This window comes from Giraffa tippelskirchi, chromosome 2 (genome assembly GCF_054371585.1).
Source record: "Giraffa tippelskirchi isolate mGirTip1 chromosome 2, T2T-mGirTip1v1.2.pri, whole genome shotgun sequence".
NCBI lineage: Eukaryota > Metazoa > Chordata > Mammalia > Artiodactyla > Giraffidae > Giraffa > Giraffa tippelskirchi.
The window spans coordinates 225753747-225766488 of record NC_137276.1 but is presented as its reverse complement, the minus strand read 5'-3'; the positions used below and the strand labels follow the sequence as shown (position 1 = coordinate 225766488).

Here is a 12742-nt window from a genome sequence, read left to right as displayed (position 1 = left end):
CAAGCTGCTATAATAAAACATCACAGACTGCGTGGCTTATAAACAACAGAAATCTATTTCTCACAGTTCTGGAGGTTGGAAGTCTAAGATCAGAGGGGCAGCCCTCCGGGTTCTGGTGAGAACCCTCTTCCAGGTTGCAGACAGCTGTTTTCTTGTTGTTTCCTCATGTGGTGGAGAGAGAGTCAGAGAACTCTCCGGGGTCTCTTTTATAAGGGCACTAATTTCATCTGCTGTACTAATTTTATTACTCTGGCAACAAAGATCCATATAGTCAAGGCTATGGTCTTCCCAGTGGCCACGTACTGTTGTGAGAGCTGGAGAGTAAAGAAGGCGGAGCTCGGAAGAATTGATGCCCTCCAACTATGGTGCTAGAGAAGATTCAGGAAAGTCCCTTTGACAGCAAGGAGATCAAACCAGTCAGTATTAAGGGAAATTAGCCCTGAATATTCATTGGAAGGACTGATGCTGAAGTTGAAACTCTGGTATTTTGGTCACCTGATGCCAACAACTGACTCACTGGAAAAGTCCCTGATGCTGGGAAAGATTGAGGGCAGAAGAAGAAGAGGGTGTCAGAGGATGAGATGGCTGGATACCATCACCAATGCAATGGACATGAACTTGGACAATCTTTGGGAGATGGTGAGGGACAGAGAGGCCTAGCGTGCTGTAGTCCATGAGGCTGCAAAGAGTCGGACGCGACTGGGTGACTGAACAACAACAATTTCATTTGCATGGGTTCCACCCTCATGATGTAATAAGCCTTGCCTCCTAATACCATCACACTGGGAGTTAAGGTTTCAACACAGAAATCTGGGGAAGGGACCGGGAACAGACATTCAGATCATTGAAAAGTAATCAAGAGATGTACTTTTGCTGTACAAAAATTAGAAAATACAGGTAACTGAAATGAAGGCAATAAGACCATCTGTAACTCTAAACACTATAATATGTTAGTGTATATCCTTCCACACTATCTCCTATGCATTTTATTTATATGTATAATTAAGAAAGAGAATGATGTTTGGTTGCTAAAAGGATACTGAGATCAATGTAGCATGGAGGTGAAAAGAGCATTCACTATTTTTTAATCAATTTTGGAGGATCTGAATTGCTCGTGTGTATTTGCTCTGTCACGTCTGACTCTGTGTGACACCACAGACTGTAGCCTGCCAGGCTCCTCTGTCCATGGGGATTCTCCAGGCAAGAATACTGCAGTGGGTTGCTATTTCCTCCTCCAGGGGATCTTCCTGACTCAGGGATCGAACCCAAGTCTCTTGCCTCTCCTGCACTGGCTGGCAGACTCTTTACCACTGCACCACCTGGGAAGCCCAAATAAAATGCATAGGAAATATTATGTTTTCCGTGTTAACAAATATATACTTAAAGTATTGTTTTAATGGCTATATAATAGTCCATATATTGATTAGTTCATTTAACCAAACTCTTGACATTAGGGCTTTTTTTGTGGCTCAGCTGGTAAAGAATCTGCCGGCAATGCCAGAGACCTGGGTTTGATCCCTGGGTTGGGAAGATCCCCTGGAGAAGGGAAAGGCTACCCACTCCAGTATTATGGCCTGAAGAATTCCACGGACATGTACTACGAGTCCCTGGGCTCGCAGAGTGGGACACGACTGAGCAGCTTTCACTTTCTTTCCTGACATTAGATAGGAGGTTGTTTCCAGGCCTTTTGTATTACAGACAATGTGGTATTGCACATCTTCTAGTGAAATCTTTGTGCAAAAACAGTGAATGGAGCTAGAGTGTGTGACATGGCGGTAGGTCTGAGGGCTGAGATCTGTCAGCTGTGGGTTCTGTTCATGAATCACTTGTGGAATGAACACACGATAAGAACAGAAGAGGAGATGGGGGTTCCGGTTCCCACCCAAGCATACAGTCCTGAGCGTGTCAGTCAACCACGTCATGGTTTAGTTTTTTTTTTGTGGTGACATCACAGAATGTAGAGATAATGAATGGACCTGACCCCTTGAACGGGACAACTGTGAGGATCAGATAGGGTAACAGTGTGAAAAAACCATTTAAAATCATAAAGCAGTGTACTGTATACGGATGTATTCTTTTCTTTTCAAAATGCTATTTTGCAATTTTTTTTTCAGTGACATAAACAGCAAACATTTATTTCATGTGGTTCTGGAGGCTGGGAAGTCCAAGATCAAGCTAGCAACAGATTCTGTGTCGGTAAGAACCCCTTCCTGGTTTGCAGACTACCATCTTGTCCTGTGTCCTTGTGTGGTCTTTCCTTGGGGAGTACATGTGAGGGAGGGGTGAAGAAAGAGAGAGATCTTATGTCCTTTCTTTTTTGTATAAGGTATTAATCCCATCTTTTTTTTTTTTTTTTCTGAGTCACAAGTAGTTTATTTTATGAAGACTTCATGTTAAAGTTCAAGTAGATGAATGCAAAAGTCTTCATGACCTTAGTGCCACTGGAGCTGGACAACTGTTAGCCTAAGAAGTAGGAGACTAAAAAGTAAATTGAAGTTCTTCATGAATTAACTGTAATTGTCACTGAAGCTGTGCGACATTAAGTCATCTAGAACTGTCTCCAGTTTTTAAGATTATTTGTTTTGGTTGTGCTGGATCTTAGTTGCTGCATGCAGGCTTTCTCTAGCTGCAGTGAGCAGGGGCTCCTCTCTAGTTGCTGTGCATGGGCTTCTCATCGCAGGGCATAGGCTCTGGGGCGTGAGGGCTTCAGTATTTGCGGCTCCTGGGCTCTCGAGCACAGGCTCAATAGTAGTGTCATATGGGGCTTCGTTGCCCCATGGCATGTGGGATCTTCAGGTACTAGAGATCGAACCTGTGTCTCCTGCACTGGCTGTTGATTCTTTACCACTGAGCCACCAGGGACATCCCTGTTTCCTCCAATTTTTGACATTTTCCAGGAAAAATGGATTTTTTATGAGCCAATCCACAAAGCTTGGGTAATGTGGTACCTGAACGGGCACTTCTGGGCAGAAGCTAGTAGAAACTTTCAGGCTGATCAGACAGCCTGGTTGCCTCCCGGATGACTACAAACCAAAGGCAGAGGGAGCTTGCAGCATGCAAAAGCGGGACCCTTGGTGTGTGATCCTGGGGGGCGGAAGGGGGGCAGGTCATTCCCTCCCTGGCGCCTCACCCTCCCTCCTACCCCCATCAGTCAGGAGGCTGCTCTGAGGCTGGCGAGTGTGATTTGGACCTGATCCTGTCCAGCCCAGGAGAGACAGAGGCCAGCCTGCTGTCAGAGATAACGGCTGTCGGAAGGGAAGTCTGGGGAAAATATTTGAAAAAAGAATCCTGGGAATTCCAGTTCCAGTCGGGCAAGGGCCCCAAAGGGGGCAGGTCAGGAGCATGAATGGAAATTTGCAGCCTGAATTAACCCCAAAGGGACAAGCCTACAGCTGAAAACTGCATGCCTCCCACATACCCGTCACTCATCCATAGATGGGAAAGCAAAGAGTGCAGTTCTGTTCATCAGACACGAAGCGGTGTCAAGCCTTCCTTCTCTCTGACCCTTGTCCATTGGGTGCCCTGCCCTCGTGGCGGGGGGCACCATTCACACGGTGTTCTCTGAGATACTATGTCTTGGCCATTTAAGGTCTATATTAGGACACTGCCTCTTGCCTTCTCCCCTGCCTCTCGGAGATGGGGAGCATATCGTAGATGCCCTTGTGGTCACCTTATGGAGGCGTAAACAGCACAGGACACAGAGAGGAGAGGCTGAGGACCTCCCGCCCACCACGGGAGATCTTGGCACCACCAGCCTGCCAACGATGCAGCCTGCAAGACCTGCATGGTAATTCTCAGGTTCCTAAAGAAAATAACTTTTTATTCCCACCCCCATAGGAAGATGTTTCGGGTTAGAAAGAAAGGAGTGAATGCAAAATTATAAAGACAACAATTCTGAGTTCCCTGATAAGTGCGTTATGAAGCTTGCATATTTTCCATCCCTGGAGAGGTCCAGAAACTGGAACTCAGTGTGGCAGGAGCCGACTGAGTTAAGTAAGGGAGAAAGCAAAGGCTATTTCTGGTTACAGGCTGGAACGGACTGACAAGAGCCCACTCATTTTACTAGAGCAGGGACAGACAAGTGCTAGGTTTTTTAAAGGCCTTCCTTTGTTGTAGATACGTCTGTCACAATTATTTTAAGTTCTTCCCACTAATTTAAGTATGATATATGCGTGCTCAGTCACTTCAGTCATGTCCAATTCTTTGTGACCCCATAGACTGGAGCCTGCCAGGCTCCTCTGTCCATGGAATTCTCCAGGCAGGAATACTGGAGTCGGGTGCCGTGCCCTCCTCCAGGGGATCTTCCCGACCCAGGGATGGAAGCTGTGTCTCTTATGTCTCCTGCATTGACAAGCAGGTTCTTTACCTCTAGCGCCACCTGGGAAACCCAAGTATGATTCATAGTGCTGACCAATTAAACATCCCAGTACATTTCCCTACTTCTTTTAAACTATTAACATTTGATGATGGTCTGGAAGAAGGGGAGCCCTATTAATAAAATTGACCTTTAGTTTATTTGCTGTTTGTAAAGAAAGACTTATCGTATCTGATAAATATAAGAAGGAGTGCCCTAATATAGACAGACCATAAACAGTGAAGCATGAATACTTCTAAGAGTCCAGGAGTCATTAATCCCTTGTGCACATAGAGACAATCTCCTGCTTGCAGGAAAAAGAGTCTGGAATAGGGTATTTGTCTGAGGTAAATAGCTAACTTTGGGGGTTGCCTTCAAACATCAAGTTTCTATTTTTGTCTGATGACTGCATTTTTTTCACTTGCTGATAAATCATAAGCGGAGGGACAGACTGTTATGGGTTTATCCTCTTAAATGTTAAATTCATGAAGAGATACACGAAAGTTCCATTTGAGAGCTAAGAGGTTAAAGGTTATGTCTCTGTTTTGAGCTTTCCAGATCCCAGAATAAAGTGCTTAAGGGGAATCATTTTTTTTTGTTTTTAATTTGAAGCATAGCTAATTTACAATGCTGTCTTAGTTTCTAGTGTACAACAAAGTGATTCAATTTTGCATATGTATGTGTGCATTCTTTTTCATATTCTTTTCCATGGTAGTTTATTACAAGATATTGGGTATAGTTCCCTGTGCTATAGAAAAGGACCTTGTTGTTTTTCGATTTTATGTACATTGGTTTCTATCTGCCAATCCTGAACTCCTAATTTATCGCTCCCACCTTTTCCCTTTGGTAACCATAAATTTGTTTTCTGTGTCTGTGTTTCTGTTTTGTAAATAAGTTCATTTGTATCACTTGTTTAGTTTCCACATTTAAGTGATAGCATATTATATTGGTCTTTCTGTGTCTAACTGAAATCACTAAGTATGACAATCTCTAGGTCCACCCATGTTGCTGCAAATGGCATTATTTCATTCTTTGTTATGGCTGAGTAAAATCCCATTGTATATATGTTCCATATCTTCTTTATCCGTTCCTCTGTTGGTGGATATTTAAGGGTTTCTGTGTCTTGGCTATTGTAAATGGTGCTGCAATGAACACTGGGGTATATGTATCTATTCCAATTACTATTCTCCATAGTGGCTGCGTGGTCTGTTTACTGGAGGCTGATGGGCTGTAGCTGACAGTGACACATCAATATCCTTTTTTGTTACAATGAAAACGTATTTGTTGTATTTGGATGTTTTACTAGTATCTAGAATACACTCCAGTACTCTTGCCTGGGAAACCCCATGGACGGAGGAGCCTGGTAGGCTACAGCCCATGGGGTCGCGAAGAGTCAGACACGACTGAGCGACTTCACTTTCACTTTTCACTTTCATGCACTGGAGAAGGAAATGGCAACCCACTCCAATATTCTTGCCTGGAGAATCCCAGGGATGAAGGAGCCTGGTGGGCTGCCGTCTATGGGGTCGCACAGAGTCGGACACGACTGAAGCGACTTAGTAGCAGTAGCAGCATAGTGGCTGCATTAGTTTTCGTAAGGGGAATCCTTTCTTAAGGGGAAGTCATGGTTAGTCATCTAAGAATTGGAGGTTAGACAACTTGAAAAGAGGGAGTGTGGGAGAAAAGAAGAAATAGCAAGAAAGACACAGACACTGTGAGTTGAACCAGTACTTTTAGGAACCACAGAAATCATCAAGAACATCCTTTCCTCAAGGCTGTTACCCCAGTGAGAAGGAAGACTCAGGGATACTTTGTAGCCTCTTAAGAGATCCCTTGGAGGAAATCTGTTAGAAAGCCTTCTTTCCTTTCTTTTTTTTTTTTTCCTTCCGTAGCTGTGGCTCCCAGGCTCTAGAGCACAGGCTCAGTAGGTGTGGTACACGGGCTTAGCTGCTCTGAGGCATGTGGGATTTTCCTGGACCAGGGATCGAACCCACATCTCTTGCACTGGAAGGTGGACTCACAACTGGACCCCCAGGGGAAGTCTTCTTTACCACTCCAGGGCTCACAATTCTATTGGACTTTCTGGGCTGAGAAAGAGGGGAGAGGGGTGAGTAATAGTAGATGATCCTGCCAGGGAGTCTGGGTGGTTAGAGAGAAATTAGGTTTTAGACCCATGCAGTCAACCTATGGGCAGCAAGTCTCCTTCTGGAAGCTGTGAGATCGCCTCTGGATCCTCAGCTGGGGTTGCCAGCTTTGGAGAGGAAAGATAGGGGACTGCCAGTGAGCCCCCTGGGGGACAGAAGAGACAGCATGTGGGGTCCCGGCAGTCTGGATGTCAGATCAGGGTGACCTGGTCCGGATCCAGTGGGTCAATACAGGAGAAGGTCAACATGCTGATTATACATACCTGCCTCTACAAAGATAACTGGCTGTCTTTAGGGATTTGTTATGGAAAGAGAGAGAGGCTTGGTTGGTATAGAACATCTGTATTGTTAAAAAAATTTTTTTATTAGTGTGTATTTTAGAAGTAGGGGGTGGGGTGGGGGAACCCAGTATAGATATTTTCATTTTGGGAAAAAAATATTTGGGGCATGAACTAAGGCTCAGTTAGGTTCAATGCTGGGGGCTGGTGAGCCCCACACCTTAGTTGGCTGGGGCTAATGCCAGGGAAAGAGTGTCCAGTCTGAAGTTTCTGCCTTCTTGTCAGGACTCAGCCATCTTCTGAGCCTCGGTGTTTTCCTCTGGGAAACGGGGTGGTTGACAGGCTGAGATGAAAACTCCACATAAACATTGTAAACTCTCACCAACAAGTTGGGGTGTTTTTCCCCAGCTGAGGATGGAAGCTCCTTGGGGTCTCCCCTTCATCTTCATCTCTAAGATGGAGTCAGTTATGGCTGCTGTTATGAGAGAAACACAAACGTCATCAATGAGTGCCTGCTCAGGATTTTTAATTGCCTTTATGCTGAGTTTTTCTTCATCCATCCACGCCTTTTTGGGGGGAGATGAGGAAATATAGTTGATCTACAGGGCTCTGTACATACAATATGTCGCACAGAGCGGAAAAAGACCCCCATGCTCAGCCTCCCTCCTCAGGTCTGTAGAATGTCAGAGACATGGCCCCTGCATCGCTCTGTGAGGCTGTGGTAAGCGGCCAGGGTCCCCACTCAGACTTCAGGCAGCCATGTTGAAATGCAAGATGGCGGGGGCCCTAACAAACCTTCCTTCTCTCTGCCAGCAAACTCTGGAGTCTCGCTTAGCCTGGGAAGTTTAATCACAGCTAAGCAAATGATCTTGGATTTATTTTGAGGGCCTTCCAAAGCCAGAGGGGAAAAGTAATTTTATTTTTATAAAGAAGAATAAAAAAAAAAAGCAACCCAGAAGCCCTTTGCCAGCTGAGATCTTTCTTCATCTTTTTTTTTGTTTTTTTTTTCTAGTTTCGTGACTTCTGTAACTTCCTAAGCCTGGTGGGAGGCGAGTTCACTGTCTTGAACAAAGGGTGGTTTATATCCTTTGCTAGAAGACAAATGGGTGGGGGGGAGGGAGTGAGAGAGACTCAGAGTTCAGATTTTTATTTCTGGAGAATATGAAATTCTTCTGGTGAAGTAGTTGCCCTGGTCCATAGGTTACATAAACATCACACATATGGGAAGAGTTAGAGAGGACTTACAGAGTCGTGGGGCCAAAACTGTGTCTTATTGTTACTGAGGGAACCAGAGAATTCCATTGAGAGCCTAGGTTAAGATATTTGACCCCATTAGGTCTGAATGAAGAAGAAGGGCAGGAAGATGAATGAATTTCTGATACTAGTTTTATTTCCCTTGGGCTCCAATTGTGTGAACATGCTGTGTATTTGTCCGTATTCTGGTCTACAAATGAGGCCTAAGTCCATGTGTTCAGTTTAATGTAACAAGATTTTATTGCACACCTAGGATCTACCGTAAAGAAGGCTAAGTGGTGAAGAATCGATGCTTTTGAACTGTGGTGCTGGAGAAGACTCTTGAGAGTCCCTTGGACTGCAAGGAGATAAAAGCAGTCCATCCTAAAGGAAATCAACCCTGAATATTCATTGGAAGGACTGATGCTGAAGCACCAATACTTTGGCCACCTGATGCAAAGAGCTGTCTCCTGCCCGGAGGAGAAGTGGGTGACAGAGGGTGAGATGGTTGGATGGCATCACTGACTCAATGGACATGAATATGAGCAAACTCCAGGAGATGGTGAAGCACAGGGAAGCCTGGCATGCTTTAGTCCATGGGGTTGCAAAGAGTTGGACACGACTGAGTGACTGAACAACGACAAGGTGGCCAGGGCCTGGTCTAGAAGCACAGGAAAGGTAGGGAATGGCTGCTGTTACAAAGCACCACAGACAAGGGCCAGGAATGGTGGTTCTTAAACCACAGCAGTGGATTTTCTCACAGTCCTGGAAGCTGGGAGTCTGAGATCAAGGCGTTTGCAGCTGTGGTTTCTTCTAAGGCCCCTCTCCTTGGCTCGCAGATGTGGGTCCTCTCACCATGGAGAATCTCAGTCCTCATCTCTTGCTTCTTGGCTGCCCTGGGTCTTTGTTACTGTGCACAGGCATTTCTCTGGTTGTGGTGAGCGAGCCCTAGAGCTTGAGGGCTTCAGCAGTTGCAGCATGCAAGCTCAGAAGTTGTGGCACGTGGGCTTCATTGCTCCATGGCCTGTGGGATCTCCCAGACCAGGGATCGAACCCGTGTCTTCTGCATTGGCAGGCAGATTCTTAAGCACTGGACCATTTAGGAAGCCCTTAATTACCTGTTTAAAGATCCTGTAAGATCCTATATTTAAACACAGTTGCATTCTGAAGTCCTGGAGTTTAGAACACCAGCATGAACTTTTTGTGGTACACAAGTTTCACCCAGACTAGTTAATGCCCTCCAGCAAAGAGGCTTGGGGAGGGGGATGGTGGCTGGGAGACATGCCCACAGCTGTCTGCTCTAGTGGCAACCTGAGGTCAGGGCTGGGAACAGAGAAGTCTCTTTTCAAATGTGGGTCCTCTCCCCTTCTCCCTGCAAAGCCCTAGGTCTCTGTCATCAAGGAGCTCGGACTTCGTCCTCCTCCGGGGGAGATGGCACCTGGAGCCATGAAACAAACCTGGGGAGGATGCAGCCTTGACACTCAGGAGCTGGGGTCTGGGTGGTGCGGCTACTCCCCGAGCGGGTAAGAGATGTCACGTTTCGAGTCTGTTTCTCATGTGTGAAGTGGGGAGAGTAGGTGGAGGTGAGTGGGTGCAATGACCCGAGGATTCCATGATCCCAAGCCAGGTGCTGGTTAAGGGCAGAACGCCAAAGTGAGGGGTAAGTAATCGGTGTTGGCTCGAGTCAGCGGAGAAGGTTGTGTGCTTGCTTAGAATGGGGTGTTTCCCATCGTCTTGGCTTGGGCTGGAGCCAGCCACCCTCCTCATGCCTGACTTTTTTGTTCCGAAGCAAGCCATCTCTTTTTCCTTCTAGCAAAACAAAAACAAAAGCCCACAAAAAAACAAAAACAAAAACAAAAAAACCCCACAAACCTCCCCAAATGAACAAACAAAACCCAAACAAGGAAGCTTCTGCCCTTCAGAGCCGAAGCAGCCCGTGTTTTGGGGGACAGTCTTAGAGAAAGGCACTGCCTGCTTGTTTCCATGGGTCATCACCCCATCTTCCTGGCTCAGCTCTGGCTGACTCTGTTGGGGTCCCCCTGCACAGCTCCAGACTCTGCCCTGGAAATCCCGAAGGCCGGCTACTGAGAGAGAAGGCTCTAGAAGGAGTCTGCCAGGGACCCTGGTGACAAAGCAAACGACTTAGAATGAGAGTCAGACAATCCAAGAGAAGGAAGGTTTCCTCAGCGAGGCTGCTGTTGCTTGATGGTTCACATGAATGGGGCTTTTACTTTACTCAGGAACTTCTTGTTGGGATTTGGGGGCTCAATAAGCCACACCTTCTCCTCCTTGCCTGAATCCTGCAGTATCTGATGATGAGGAAAAAAAAAGAGGAGGGTGAGCCCCTGGGGCACAGTCATATTTCCTAATAGAAGCCATAGAATTAGAGCCAGGCCTGTAAAACTGATGGCAAGAAGGAACAGACCACACAGTGTGTGACCCAGATGTAAACACCACGGGCTGAGTGATGCTGCCTGGTGATTCTTTCCAACAAATGACACAAGAGCCACTGAGGGCCTTTCCAGAGAGGGGCTGAGTGTAATGCCAACAAAGGTCCTGCCTCAGGAGAGGAGGGGCTTCCCTGGTGGCTTAGACGGTAAAGAATCCGCCTACAATGCAGGAATCACAGAAGACATGGGTTCGATCCCTGGGTACGGAAGATCCCTTGCAGAAGGGAATGGCTACTCATATCCAGTATTCTTGCTTGGAGAACCCCACGGACAGAGGAGCTGGGAAGGCTACAGTGCATGGGGTCACATGAGTTGGCATGACTGAGCTCTCTGAAAGAGATGGGAATACCAGACCATCTGACCTGTCTCTTGAGAAACCTGTATGCAGGTCAGGAAGCAACAGTTAGAACTGGACGTGGAACAACAGACTGGTTCCAAATAGGAAAAGGAGTCCGTCAAGGCTGTATATTGTCACCCTGCTTATTTAACTTATATGCAGAGTACATCATGAGAAATGCTGGGCTGGAAGAAACACAAGCTGGAATCAAGATTGCCGAGAGAAATATCAATAACCTCAGATATGCGGATGACACCACCCTTATGGCAGAAAGTGAAGAAGAACTAATGAGCCTCTTGATGAAAGTGAAAGAGGAGTGTGAAAAAGTTGGCTTAAAGCTCAACATTCAGAAAACTAAGATCATGGCATCTGGTCCCATCACTTCATGGGAAATAGATGGGGAAACAGTGGAAACAGTGTCAGACTTTATTTTTTGGGGCTCCAGAATCACTGCTGATGGTGACTGCAGCCATGAAATTAAAAGACGCTTACTCCTTGGAAGGAAGGTTATGGCCAACCTAGATAGCATATTTAAAAGCAGAGACATTACTTTGCCAACAAAAGTCCGTCTACTCAAGGCTATGGTTTTTCCAGTGGTCATGTATGGATGTGAGAGTTGGACTATGAAGAAAGCTGAGCGCCGCAGAATTGATGCTTTTGAACTGTGGTGTTGGAGAAGACTCTTGAGAGTCCTTTGGACTGCAAGGAGATCCAATCAATCCATCATAAAGGAGATCAGTCCTGGGTGTTCATTGGAAGGTCTGATGTTGAAGCTGAAACTCCAATACTTTGGCCACCTCATGAGAAGAGTTGACTGATTGGAAAAGACCCTGATGCTGGGTAGGATTGGGGGCAGGAGGAGAAGGGGACGACAGAGGATGAGATGGTTGGATGGCATCACTGACTCGATGGACATGGATTTGGGTAGTCTCCGGGAGTTGGTGATGGACAGAGAGGCCTGGCGTGCTGCAATTCATGGGGTCACAAAGAGTCGGACACAACTGAGCGACTGAACTGAACTGAGCTATTAAGCATGCATGCATGCTCAAGAAAGGAATGGTAAGAACAGGGAAGAAAATCTTCTCCTCCCCACTGCTGTTTCCCCAAGACACTCACCCAAGACATTCAGATGTGAGAAGTTTGATACGACAGAAGGGGCATTCACAGTGCAAGACCCCGGCAGCTTAACACCAAACATCAGCTGAACTTAACAACTGAATGTCAGCAGCTGGTGCTCCTTGCCTTTGGAAGGCCAGGGACCTCTGCCAGGGATCCCTCTCTTCCTTCCCAAGACGTGGTCTCCTCTTGTGTTGCAGGACGCTCTGCACCTTGAAGTGTGTGTGTTTGTAAGTTCTTTCAGTCGTGTCTGATTCTTTGCGACGCTATGGGCCATAGCCCACCAGGATCCTCTGTCCATGGAATTCTCCAGGCAAGAATACTGGAGTGGATTGCTGTGCCCTCCTCCAGGGGATCTTCCCGACCCAGGGATAGAATCCTCATCTTTTACATTTCCTGCATTGGCAGTCAGGTTCTTTACTACTAGCGCCACCTGGGAAGCCCTTGAAGGGACTTCTGCAAATATTTCATTTGTTCATTAAAAAAAATCTTTTTTAAAGTTTATTTATTTATGCCTGTGCTGGGTCTTTGTTGCTGCCCAAAGGCTTTCTCTAGTTGCAGTGAGCAGGGGGCTACTCTCTAGTTGTGGTGCACGGGCTGCTCATTGCAGTGGCTCCTTGTGTTGTGGTGCATGGGCTTAGTTGTCCTGTGGCATGTGGGAGCTTAGTTCCCCGACCAGGGATCGAACCTGTGTCCCCTGCAGTGGAAGCCATGATTCTTAATCACCGGACCACCAGGAAAGTCCTCCCTTTGTTCATTTTAAGTTCACCCCCTCCACCAGACATCCAAGGAACACTGTGTCTCTGCTAAAATCTACTTTGGCTTTTACC

The 12742-nt window shown here is 46.5% G+C and overlaps 1 protein-coding gene across 1 annotated transcript in view; it reads left to right on the top strand.

Moving 5' to 3' along the window:
• MIS18A (MIS18 kinetochore protein A) overlaps window positions 1–12742 on the top strand; it is a 61630-nt gene that overhangs the window by 23616 nt on the left and 25272 nt on the right. Inside the window, exon 6 of the transcript XR_014073491.1 lies at window positions 2115–2196. The gene's annotated coding sequence lies outside the window, so the exon portion shown is untranslated. The remainder of the gene's footprint in view (window positions 1–2114; window positions 2197–12742) is intronic.